We start from the raw sequence: 13,272 nt of genomic DNA on the forward strand, positions 1-13,272 counted from the left end.
TATAGCAGAATATCATTAGTAATCATTTCATTGACTTTTTTTTTTCTACTTGTGTTTTCTTCTATCCTAGATTTCTGGGCTGTGCAGCCTCTGGTTACTATCTGTGGCCTGAGATATGTATAGTATAGCTAGGCATTGAGGTCTTTGACAGTGATGCTCATGTCAACATTACACATAGTATCAGAAAGTTCTATGCAAACTTCCAAGGGATAAAAGCAATCAATAATCCCACCCAGTTATAATGCCTATGCAATGCAACAATGATCAGCCTGGTGGATTATCTGAAATGGTGTCAAAGTGTAACTATTATCTTGAGGGCAGCAATCAATTATGTAATTGGACTTCATATATGCTCAAATTCATGCCTGGTACTGAAATCCCTAGTCATTGGCCCATGGGCAGAGAGCTCACATACCCTACAGGTAAATCTGCTACTAATATTTTCCTAAATCAATACAGTTTCTAACTAGTATAAATACCTATTTTTGTACCCATAGGTAAGTATAGTTCTTACCCATCATCAAGAAAGCACATTTCTTTTGCAGCAGACAGGGTATTGCAGATTTTCACAACTGGTCAAAACACAGAGAATAAATGACATCCTGGTGTCCTGCTCCAATACTAACCCCAGCCCTAAGGCTCAGGAAAAATCATATCATAAAGCTTGAAAGAGTCAGTAGACCAGGATGCCTATTGTGAGACTGTGCTTTCTAGATGTAACAGGAAAGGTACACCCATGAAAACTCAACATGATGGCTGCCTACACAAGACTTGCCTAGTGACAGCAGTTGACATGCCAACATGGATGGGAGCTGTTTGGTTTCAATGAAGACTTCCCTACACAGACTTACATGTATGAATACTTGTTCTCCATTTGGTGGAACAGTTTGCAAAGATATTTGAAGTATGGCTTTGTTGGATGTTCCTGGGGATGGTCTTTGATATTTCACATGCCTCTTTTTATCCCTAGTACTCCCTCAAACTCTTCCTTGTTGTTCAGGAGGAGTGAACCACATGGAGTTCTCAGGTGCTGCTCCATTTATCTGATACCATTGCTTGACATTTATCTGATACCATTGTTTCCCTGGAGTGATGCAATGAACTTCAGGGTACACACTGGTTTGTAGTGTAGGTGAGTGAAAGAAAAGACACAGTTACAGATGCTGCTTCTTGGTAAGGATGTTTTCACCTTAAATGTGGGAATTGATACCTTTCCAGAAAAAAAGATAGGATTGTTCTGTGAATGTTTCCAAACCTCCATTCCAGAGTCTATGAGACAAACTTCTCTGGATTCCCTATCCAAATCTTTCCTAAACTACCTTCCAAAGTTACCCATGTCCTATGTTTCTGTAAAATGTACTCATAAACCTGCCAAGACAATGCAACAAAACCATACTTCTTTTTTCTTACAACTTTGTAGGGAAGCATTGCATTTGGAAAGATTACTGGTCACTTGGCTGTTCCATCACATGACTGTGTTTCTGTGATTAAACTGTCACTGTTTACATGTACTTTGTTCTTTGCTAACTTTTAAGGAGGAGATACTCTTGGACCAGGCTAAGACTGTTGGTAATTAAACAGTTATAGTGTGACAAGATCAGAACAATGATGATAACAGCGAAATAGATCATCCCTTGAATATTTTATAACCTTTGAATATGTGACAGTCTTTATAATTCATGCATTTTGTGGCTCAAATGACCATGTGTAATTTAGTTTTATGTCTGAAACTCCATTGCAAATGTTAGTTTTCTAAACTGCTTATATACTTTAGCTAAATTTTAAAACAATGGCTTCACTTTAAGAAGGACTCTTTTCATTAATATAGATTTAATGAACATTTTGCTTTAGATAATAGGTTGCTTTATACCAAAACTAACAGGTAGGATTCTAATTCAGCTTCTAAAGAAGGAAGAAAAGATTCCACACATTTACACTGCAGTGTCAGCATTCCCAAGGGAGGGAAGAGGGCCCCTTAGAACTGGTAGGGCTATTTGCATAGAGCTTGTGTTGTAGTTCCTAGGAACACATTTTATCTTTTTTTCACTCTTCAATAGTCGCCTATTTTCTTTCCACTGACAGCAAACACAGTTGCTTTGAACATAACAAAAGTAATTGTGTGAGAGAAGTTCAGTGTGACTTTATTGTTCCACCTCCTGAGACTTTTTGCATATCATTACTGGTACTTGAAAAATGAGACTTCGGTCAGGGCAACATGACATCTTCAGACAGACTATGTGCCTTTTCATTTCCTATGTTTCTTCCTTTTGAAATTCTTTAGAGAAAGCATTTTCTAGCCCCCTTAAGATTTGTGTCTCTAGCAGGCTGGTGTGGAGCAACAATAATTATGCTAAAACATTGCAAAACATCATATTTTCCAGGACAGTGTTCAAGAAGCTTTAGAAGCCCTTGTGCCCCTGTTCTTCTCACTGTTCCATTGTTTGCATTTTCCTTATAGTTTTATATCCATTTAAGTCCCTACAATGAATCCTGTCTAATTTAAAAGAACTGAATTGCACTGGCAATAGCCCTACACATGAGGCATATGCCAAACTTTACACGTCCCTGGGGCATTGCGGCTTCCATTTTATTCCTATTGACTTATGTTGTGCCCTTTCCTCTTACAGAGCTCCTATTCATGAGGGTTCAGTTTTGCTGAGTTCTGGAGAATAGCAGATACAAGATCCTCGACTGGCTCTATCCTCAGAGGAGACTCAGTGCCTCCATAGCTCTTGTACCCTGCCTGTCTCCATTTCAGACTGATTATATTAGAATATAGTTCTTTCTCTGTCTACAGAGATCTCTCCTTCCTTCACCAAAGATAGAGCAGCACAAGAAAGAAAGTGAAGAATATTTGTTAAATGGATGGTTGTATACTTGACCAATGTGTGGAGATTTAGTGAAGAACAGTAGGGATGTCTATGGGGGGGCACTTAGATCTTTTGAAGGCTGGGTTAATTTACTGATTTTGGTGTATCAATAAGGCAGTGGCAAGATTATAGATTAGCTGCCTATGCTGACTATTCTTTATTTCTTCTGTTTAGTCAATACATAAATTTAGTCAAAACATTTTAGCATTGTTGTTGGTTCATTTTGTGTACACTTATGTACCATAGAGTGTGTGTGTGTAAGTCAGAGGACAATGTACCATTGTGGGCTGTCTCCTTCCAGCATATTGTTTCTTGTTGCTTGGCCTCAAACAGGTCCTCAAGTGTTATTTGCTGGGTTATCTCAATGAAGCAAGTTATTTTGCAATTCTATTCACAGTAGATAACTTGTTCTATGTGGCTCTCTTTTGATACCTTGCATCTATGGAATTTGAAAGTTAAAGAAATTGGCCAAATAAGAAAACACTTCAGAACATTTGTTTATTAGGAACCCCCAAATATAAATTCTACTTAAAATCCAAGTATAAAAGTTCTAATATTTGCCTTAAAAATTTGTCTTTTAATTTATACTTAACCAGATCTTTTCATGACTAAATTTTAGGAAAAAATAATTATGACCTTCAGAAAATTTTATGTCTGTAACTTAATTCAATTTGTTTTGAAGATTATCAGGATACCAAATATTCATTTTAAACTGTGGCTATTTTTACTACCAAAATAATGAAAGAAGATTGACTGTAAGTACCAATTATAAGTGTCAATTAAATTCAACCAGATATCTCTCTATATTTGTGTCTAAATCAATACAGGTGTCAAGAATAGTTTGGGTGTTTTATTTTTATTATATATGATACTTTGTCTACATCTTGAACATTTGACATTGTTGCTAGTCATTTTAAACAGAATAGTCTATTCTTCATAAAAAAGCTTAATGTTTCCATCATTTAAAAAGTTTGTTGTTAACATTTGTTAGGTACTTAACTGCTTTTGTTTAACTTAACTTCCTGCCAATTCCAGATTAAGACCTTTACAAATAATTTTAAGGTATATTTTACCTGATGTTAAACTGTTGGAATTTTTGAATAGATTGTCAGCCAAAAAGTCAGAAAATCACTTATGTTTTAAAATGGAGGACTGGGACAATAATTAGGTTTGTTTGATGTTCTCAGTAGTTTTCTCTATTTACCAGCTACTGGGCAAGTGGTTTAATTCCCAAGTTGGGTTAGAAATTCTGCTGAAATAAACATGGGCTGCAGTACTGTTTGCAATAGTGACATTAGCTCCTTTGGGTATGAACCCAGTTATAGAAATGATAGATGACAATGGTAATTCAATATTCAATTTCTTGGTTGATGATTTTTTATACTGTGTGAATTTACATTTTATCTGCATATTTATTATTATTTATAGTGTTAGCTCTACCAATTCGATTCCTGCTACTAGTGTAAAAGAGTTAAATTTTCTCTCATTATCAGTAGTGCTTGTTATGGTTTGTCATTTTATTATTATTATTATTATTATTATTATTATTATTATTATTATTATTGGGGTGTGTGTGTTTGTTTATGTGCTGTACACATATCATTGTTATTATGCTCAAGCAATTCTGCCTGTTTAGTATTCAGAAGACAACTTACAGGATTTGGTTCCATCCTTCTAGTGCAGGTTCCAGAATTTTAACTCACATTTACTGATATTTTTATTCTCTGAATAAATATTCTCCCTATTTTTTGTTATTTGGAGGATACTGATTCTAAATGAAGAGAGATAATATCATATTTGATGACCAATGGATTATACATACAGTTGGCTATATGTATGTTTTCTTTTGAGAAATGTGCATCTTATTATTGAGCTATTTTAACTAGATAGTTTTGGTGTTCAGCCCTTTGACTTCTATATATGTTGTAGATGCTAAAACATTGTGAGATGAGTTATTACAAATACTTTCTCCTTTTCTAAGGTTGCTCCCTAATTCTGTTATTTCCACAGAGGTGCAGAGGCTTCTTAGTATGACACAATTTTATTTCTCTATTTTACTTTTGCTGACTGTGGCTTTGGAGTTCCACACAAAACACCACTTTCTCCACCAATGTGTCAGAATGTTCCATTTATATTGTCTTGTAGCAATTTCATAGTTTTTGTTTGGTATTTAGGTGCATGATCCATTTTGAGTTATTTTGTGCTTGACACAAAGCAGGAGTCTATTTTCCTTGTTTTGTTTGTCTGTCTACACTTTTGCCAATGGCATTGTTCAAAGAGTTTGTTTTTCTCCATGATTAAATTCTGTGTTCTTTCCTGTGGTGTATGTTCCATCACATTTTTATCCACATTAAAGAATATGAACTATTATCCTTTTAGTCCTTCCAATAGATTGAATTCAAATAGCAAAATAGTTTATCTTTTCTGTTGTGCCTCTGTGATCTCTTACATCCAATATTCAAACCAAATTTTGAAAAAGAGCCTCTGTGTATTTGGTAAATGTTCACCAGAATTATTCTGCTATATTATTTAGCTTCAGCCAAGAAATGGTCAAAAAGAGATTAAGACCTTCAAAATGTTGTTGTGTTCTCAGGACAAAAAAAATAGTAGCTGAGCAAAACTTTGTGTTTCAGGGAGTTTTCACATAACAATTTATTTGTATTTTCACATCAAGGTAAACAGTAACACAGTCAGGGCAATAGACTGCCCTGGAGAAAGGGCTTCCTTATTAATTAGATTATCAAAGTTGGTTCCAAGATCTTGGCCTTGTTATGACTACTAAAGTTCAAACTTCAGGAACCATGAATCCCAATGTAGACAAAGCCACTTTTTAAAAATTAATCTGCTTATCTTTGACCAACATGAGTTTCCTTTTCATTTTATGAGAGGAAATCTGTCTAGTCTATGTGATGACTTGAAAAATGCCATATAGTCTATCTTGAATCTTCTCCTGTTGTACTTTATATGGCTTAGAATACTTTACAAAGCACTAGATTTTCTCTAAATTATGGCTACTATAATTATTATATTCAGTAACTCATGGATAAATATTTTCATACTACCATAGATTCATTCTATTACTAAAGGTAAATTTCATATTTATTCAAGCATATTAATACAAATGCAAGGATAATTATGTTCATTCTCCCATAGTTTTCTGTATTAGATTTTACTAAAGACAAATTTCATATATATTTAGTCAAGCATATGAACACCTTGAGGTGAGACATCATAACTGAAACTTCTGCTACCACAATTTATACAGCACTCATGAGCTTATTACTATGTTAAAAAACCCCTATTATGTTTTTTCTTCAAAATTCTTCAGTTTGTTTTCTCACTTCTTTTTTGAAAATGAAAATATGTATTTTAAACAATATATTTTCATCATGGTTTCCCTTTCCCCAATTCCTCCTATCCAGCTCTTCTCTCCTTTTCTATATTCTCAACTCCACACATATTGTTTTTTCTCTATCATCAGAAAACAAACAGACCAGAATATGATGAAAACCCAAACAGAAAATAAAAATCCCCCCAAACCAAGAAACACGTAAAGAAGTAGAAATTCATACATTTGTACACCCAGAAATCCCATAAAACTGGAAAATTTAATATACAAGAAAAGTACCTGTAATGTAAAAAAAATAATGCCCAGATAAATAATTTTGAGAGAAACATACTTCCATAAACACCATTGAGTTCATTTGGTATTAGTCATCTTCTGCTGGGCTAGGGACCTCTCCTTAACCTGTATATCCAATGTTACCTTGCTGGAGAAAACTAATTTTTCCCTTGTGAATGGCTAGCATTTGAACTGAGCTTCTGGGGTAGGGGTTGTGGCCTGTGTCCATTTTTATTCTCAGCACTGGGAAGCCCATCTGGCTTAGAACTCTGCTGGCGCTGAGCATGCTGCTGTGCTGTTTGTGAGTTCATATGTGCATCAGTCCTGTTGTGTCCAACAGGCCTTGTTTCCTTGTCATCTTTCATTACCACTTGCTCCCGTCTTACAGCCTTTCTTCCCCTCTCCTCCACAAAGCTCCTTGAGCCCTGAGGCAAGAGATTTGATGGGGATATGTCATGAAGGACTAAGTGTTCAGAGGTCTCTCAGCCTCTGCCCACTGTTGAGTTGTAGGTCTCTGAGGATGGCTGAGCAAGTCCCTGATCTGTGGATCTAGAAGAATGTCATTAGGAGTTATTTTTTGCCATATGCTTTTAGTAGAAAAGTATTTGGTTTTCCCCTAGGTTCATGGTTTATCCAGTCTCAGTTCCTGATCATATGAGCAGTGTTTGGTATGGTTTCTATCTCATGCAGTGGGCCTTACATCCAATTAAATATTGATTGATTATTCTCAGAAGTTTTTGCCATAGTTGCACTACCATATCTTGCAGGTGAGTGACCATTGTAGCTTTAATGGATTGTAACTGTGTTGGTGTTTACTTTTATTCTCTGATAATGTGCAGAGTACCTTCCAGTCCATGAACACTGGTCAATAGGAGTGAAAACTGTAGGTAAGCACCAGCTCAACTTTTCCATACTCAAGTATTTATGCAGGTGTTTACTTCAGCAATTGGACCTTATCATCAGTTTGTGGGGAACAGCCAAAAACCTTGGCAATAGCCTGGGTTGTGTATGGGTTCCTATGAGTCCCTTTGGCCAGCAACTCTATTAGATGTAACCCCTTCCCCACACTGGAGTGAGGGTTCATTTTTCGAAAGATTTCTAGTTGGTGTTTTGTCTCCCCAACTCTTTGGTAATTCTTGCCATTGTTTTATCATCCTGCACGTGATGCTCCATATTTTGTGCTAGTTATATTCAAGGTGTGACTTTAAAACAGAGTGCTTATCTAAATCATGTAAATTAAATATAGAATCAACCTCATTGTGATGGTTTTAAAGAAATGGCTTTCTGAAGGGAGCTACACTACTAGGAAGTGTGCCCTTGCTGCAGGAATTGTGTCGCTGTTGGGGGGAGGACTTTCAGGGATTCCTGTGCTCAAGATACTGTCTGAGTTCACTTCTTGTTTCCTTTGGATCAAGATGAAGAGCTATACAGCACCATGACTGCCTTCACATCACCAAACTACCAGCTGTCATGCTTCCTGGCATGATGATAATGAACTAAATCTCTAAAACTGTTAAGTTGCCACCTCAAACATGGGCCTTTGTGAGAGTGGCCATGATCATGGTGTCTCCTCCCAGAAATAGTAACATTGAGTAAGGCAGAATCTGTTACCAGGGGCTGGGGTATTGTCCTGATAGGTCTGACAATGCCTTTGTTTGAAGGAATACAAACCTTGGCATCACGTATTAGAAACACAGTTGAATGCTTTAGGTGCTTCTTAATGGGCCATATTAGTTGGAACATGGAGGACAGTGGTGCTAAGAGTGATTTGAACTGTCAGGGGATGGCTCTAGAGATTTCAGAGGAGAGGAGTTTTAGTATGTTGCCTAGAGATTGTCTTTGTGATATTTTGGTGAAGAAAGTGGCTGCTTTTTGTCCTAGTCCTAAGAGTCTGCCTGAGGCTAAAGTGAAAAGTTTGGATTAATTCTGTTGGAAGAGAAAATGTCAAAACAGCCTAGCATAGACTCTATCATGTGGTTACTAGTGTTCATGCTTGTAGAGATTTATAACAAAGAGGAACAATTTCAGAAGAAAGGGGGCATCAGGAAGTGGAATGGAGCTACATTCTGTCTTCAAGAAGACAAACCAATTGTGAAATGGGTACAGGGAGTGGTGACCTCAGGACAAGATCCCACCCAACTAAGTTTCCAACTTGTAAAAATGAATTAAAGAGAAGCATAGAGCCAGGTGTGGTGGTGCACACCTTCTATCGAAGCACTTGGATGGCAGAGGCTGGTCTCTGATTTTCAGGCCACTATGGTCTAAAGAGTAAGCTCCAGGACAGCCAAGCTTAGGCAGTGAAGGAAACCACTGAAAAGAAAAGAGCTGGTGAATATGTAATTGAATGAGGGGGGTCTTGTTCCAGCCCCAGCATGCAGCAGAATTTGGCATCCTTGGCCACATGGTTCTTGCTTTAGAGTCACAGAGCAGCTAAGGATAGCTGCTGAGGCCTAGTATGTGTTAGAGGTGTTTGCGTATTAGGTTTCCTTGGCAGTGTAGCAAGTCTTAATAGCATCTAGAGAGCATGTGATCTGAGGACAACCCAAAGGTTTAGTGATGAAAGAAACAGAGCTCTGAAGATTAAAGAGAACTTGGGAAGGTGTACTATGTGAAAAATCAAGGCTCAGACTGAGAAATGAAATTAGTTAATCATGTGATAGCGAAAGTGGAAATGATACGCTAAAGAACTTGAATGCATAGATTTCCACAGACTATGCATTCTTGATGAAACCCCCACTCCTTTCTAGTAAACGGTAACATACTCCCTTACTATAAGACAGGATAGAAATCTCACAGCTGAAAGTCTTCATATTTTTTTATCCCCTGGATTTTAAGTTATCTCTCTTCTTGTTGACAAGAACAGCTACTATGATTAAGCGTCAATAGAAGTTGGCTAGAAGAATAATTTTATCAGATAAGGAGTTAAATATATTGTTAGCCTCTTTATCTCTGAGGAGAGGATTAAGCCTCATCCTTAGAGAATGTTATGAAAGAATAGAAAATGTTTGGCACAAAACACCACTAATATTACATACTTTTAAATGAGCAAACGTATGAGTCAGATGTTTCGGGATAATTGATAATACTGTGAAACCTGCGGCTGTGTTAATAAAATCAACCTTGGATTAGGGGACAGAGCCAGGAGCTAGCTGATAGGAATTAGCCATAGAGAGTATGGAGGAGCCAGGACTATGGATAGAGGGACACACAGGAGGCAGTAGAGAGGGGCTTGGTTTGGAATGGTTAAAGAGAAACACTATTGCTTGGTCTTTGGCCAAAAGGGAAAGTAATATGGTTGCTTCTTGTCTTCTCTGAGCTAGCAGGTTTTCACACCAACATCTGACTCCCAAGTCTTTATTGGTAAATAGAGTGGAAGAGACTTAGTTATAAACTATATTTGGTGGCAGTAGCAGAGCCCATGCAGGAGTGACTGGAAATCCACCAGGCTGTGGCCTTGGCCTGAAAGACTGGGTGCTGACTGAGGAACTATGGGAATGAAATCCTGCAGGACTGCTGGGCTGCAGGGCTGAGGGGCTGTGGGGTTGCAGATGGTAGTTAAAAATATCAGTAGATTAAGGTGTACCTGCTAAGCTGATGGAAAAACAACACTCAACCATGCCTTCCACTCTAAGAGTGTTCTGTCTTCTGTGAAGTTAGAAATCCCTCTACCTGACAATGGCTTCTTGTTCTTCTTTTTGTTAAATGTGTTACTGAGAGTCCTGGATCCTTGACTATAGGAGAAAGTGCTATACAGTAGCAAGAATATTTGATTCTTCTCTGAATATTTGTGTATGTTAGCCAGCCCATATGGTTTGGGCAGAAACACTATGGCCTGCATTGCTAATGATGTGCTTTTTAGGTTTTATCCTTAACTTTTTTTCTTAAGATGATTCATACCTTTTTAAAAGTAGATGTCCAACAGTAATGTATATTTACTTTTACTAAATTCCGTTGAGATTTGGGGATATCTTGCTCCAAGATACTTGGCCACAAATGTGCTCTCATACAGTAGACACCTGGAAGTTTTATTCAAATTTGTATGATTATATAAAATGATAAAACTCAGTGGTCTCTCCTTCCATAGGCATAAATCAGTTAATATTTATGAGAGGAAGTTAATCTTTCATTAAGCAAATCACATGGAATTTGAGAAAACACAAAATTCTAACCTATTTGTCATGTTTTTTTTTCTTTTTTCTTTTTGCTGAGATGCAATACTGTCAAAGTCTAACCCTAAAGAATCAGGTCCTTGTTACCTGCTGTGCACAAAACTGACAATTTGCAACTTAAGGTTAGGTTTTAGAAATCTGTATCTCTGAGTGAGCTAACATCAACTAGCTTAAAGCCACTTAAAGACAGTTCCTTGGCATCTAAATTAGCAAATGTAACACTGCAATCAAGTTCCAATTTCCAAGAATGGTGGTGAACCTCTGCGATACACAGTTCCAAGTGACAGATGCAAATACTTGGAAGCTGGGCCATTACAATAATAAATTGAATGTATGATGAAGAAAACACAGCACCATGGCAGGACATTTGTGAGAAATATAGATTCAGCAAATGTTTACAGATCAGGAAAAAATATTTCTATGTTAAATCCAATCTGTGATGTCTCAGCCAGAGCATGTGGCACTCACTAATCTGCTATCAAGGCTGATCTCCTTGCTCACAAAAAGAGTGATAGGAAGAGAGAGGGATTAGCTTTTCCATTTATTTCATCCTCTGAATGTTATCTTGGAGGATTAAGGGTGACTGAAGCTGATACACTCAAATAACTGGTTTATACCAAGTAGTTTTGAGAGATGGAGCTGGCAGATGCAGTCAGCTGTGCATCTGAACACTACAAAAGTACTAATGAAAATAATGTCATAATTGTGTGGTAGATGATTTGATATGCATATCGAATATGTGTCAATATGTACAAATATATGTGTACATGTCACAATACATATACATGTACTTATATCAATAAACAAGCATATATGGATCAGGTAGGAAGGAGAAATAGGTACTTTGTCTGTCAAATTGACACTTTTCTTGGCTAGTCTTCCTACTTGGGACTAAAATTGAACCAGTTTGAACATAATGCTATGAATATATGTATTTTCCAAAAATTGATGGTTGAAATTACAGCCTTAAAGGAGATTGACTTTGTCACCAGGTTGAGTCCCAGAGGAATAAGAGTTTTCTTACAAAAGATACACCCAGCTCTTTCTACCATATATGAACACAGAGAGAAGATGCTATCTATGAAGATATTGATTATATCAAGGACTTGATTTTATTACTTCCTATCCTCGGGAGCTGTGAGGGAGAAAATATTTGTCCTTCATCACCAGAATGTTAATTCTTTCTAAGTTTGGGATTGATCATCTATTTTACTGAATTTGAGCAAAGACATCAACTTATATAATTTATATAATTTGATTGCCTACTCCTCACATTTCTGTTTTGCATATCTAAATTTGAACTACCCTAAGTAAACTGAGACACACACATTAACTTGTTGTCTATTAAAGGTATCCATTCATTGCTGAAGGCTAGTATATTAGTATTTTCATTTAGCTCTGATGCTGAACCGATCCAACCCTGCTGCAGTAGGAATGTCAACACACCAGGCATCACTTGCCTTCACAGTTGCTGAATTTAATTTCATGAAAGTTTGAAAAATTATATGGATTACAGATGATAAATATTTCCCTAAAGAAAAAAGCAGAAAAAATACCAGTACCATTGTATTGAATTCCAGAACAACACTTTGAACATTAAATCTCAGTTTTGTTAATTAAATATTTTCACCTCTATATAGCTACTCACAAATAGATTTTCTCAAACTTTTACCCCACAACAGGGTATGTCATTAGGCATAACCCCACTTCAATGTGACCTCGATTCTACCATGATAGATCTGTTCAGTAAGCCACCATTATATGACTCTAGAATTATACTTAATAATATATTGTCCATTAAATTGATGTATTGGTTGCATGGCTTATTACAAGGGAAAAATGATCTCACTTGAAGAATTGATATATGGCTTTTATCAGATCATGACAATCGGATAATCTGTCATGTTTCCATTTTTATCTTGCCAGGATGCCAAGAACTAAATTTAATGCTCAATCAATGTGCCTAGTTAGGCATATGTTGATATATTTTCCTTAACATATTTTCTTATTTTCTTTTTCTAGTCTAATATTTGTATATAGAACCTGAAGAAACCAATGAATATGTAATAAGTAAGAGGTAGGCCACTACAGACCAGTAATTTATCATTACAAAGACATTAAATCAAGCACCCTTAAAAAATCTTATGTTGATTAGACAAACAAGACTAGGGAACCCATGCAAAATGTGATGGAAGTTATTATGACCTTCAAACAAGAAAATCTCACTGTTTTTGTCATATCAAACCATTACATTCTAAAGTATGTGATATCTCCAGAGAATTGGTCTTTTTCACTAATTTTAAAAATAAAGATTAAATAAATATTTAATCTAGCTGAAAAAATTTACATCTAGATGAAGATCATTAGTGTTTGCTTTTGTTTATATGAAAATAATTTAAATGCCACTTGAACTGAACTATATTTTCTTTCATAATTATATGTAATTAATCAAGTTGATTTGTATTTTTAATTTATTTTCCATGACAAATATTATGATTATCATAACTTAAAATATATGTATTATGTATGTACCTATTCAAACAGTATATGAAAGAATGTTGGAAATCACATTATTTTCATAGAATCAAAAGAAAATTTGACTTGTTAAAGA

This window comes from Cricetulus griseus, chromosome 4 (assembly GCF_003668045.3).
Source record: "Cricetulus griseus strain 17A/GY chromosome 4, alternate assembly CriGri-PICRH-1.0, whole genome shotgun sequence".
NCBI classification, from domain to species: Eukaryota; Metazoa; Chordata; class Mammalia; order Rodentia; family Cricetidae; genus Cricetulus; species Cricetulus griseus.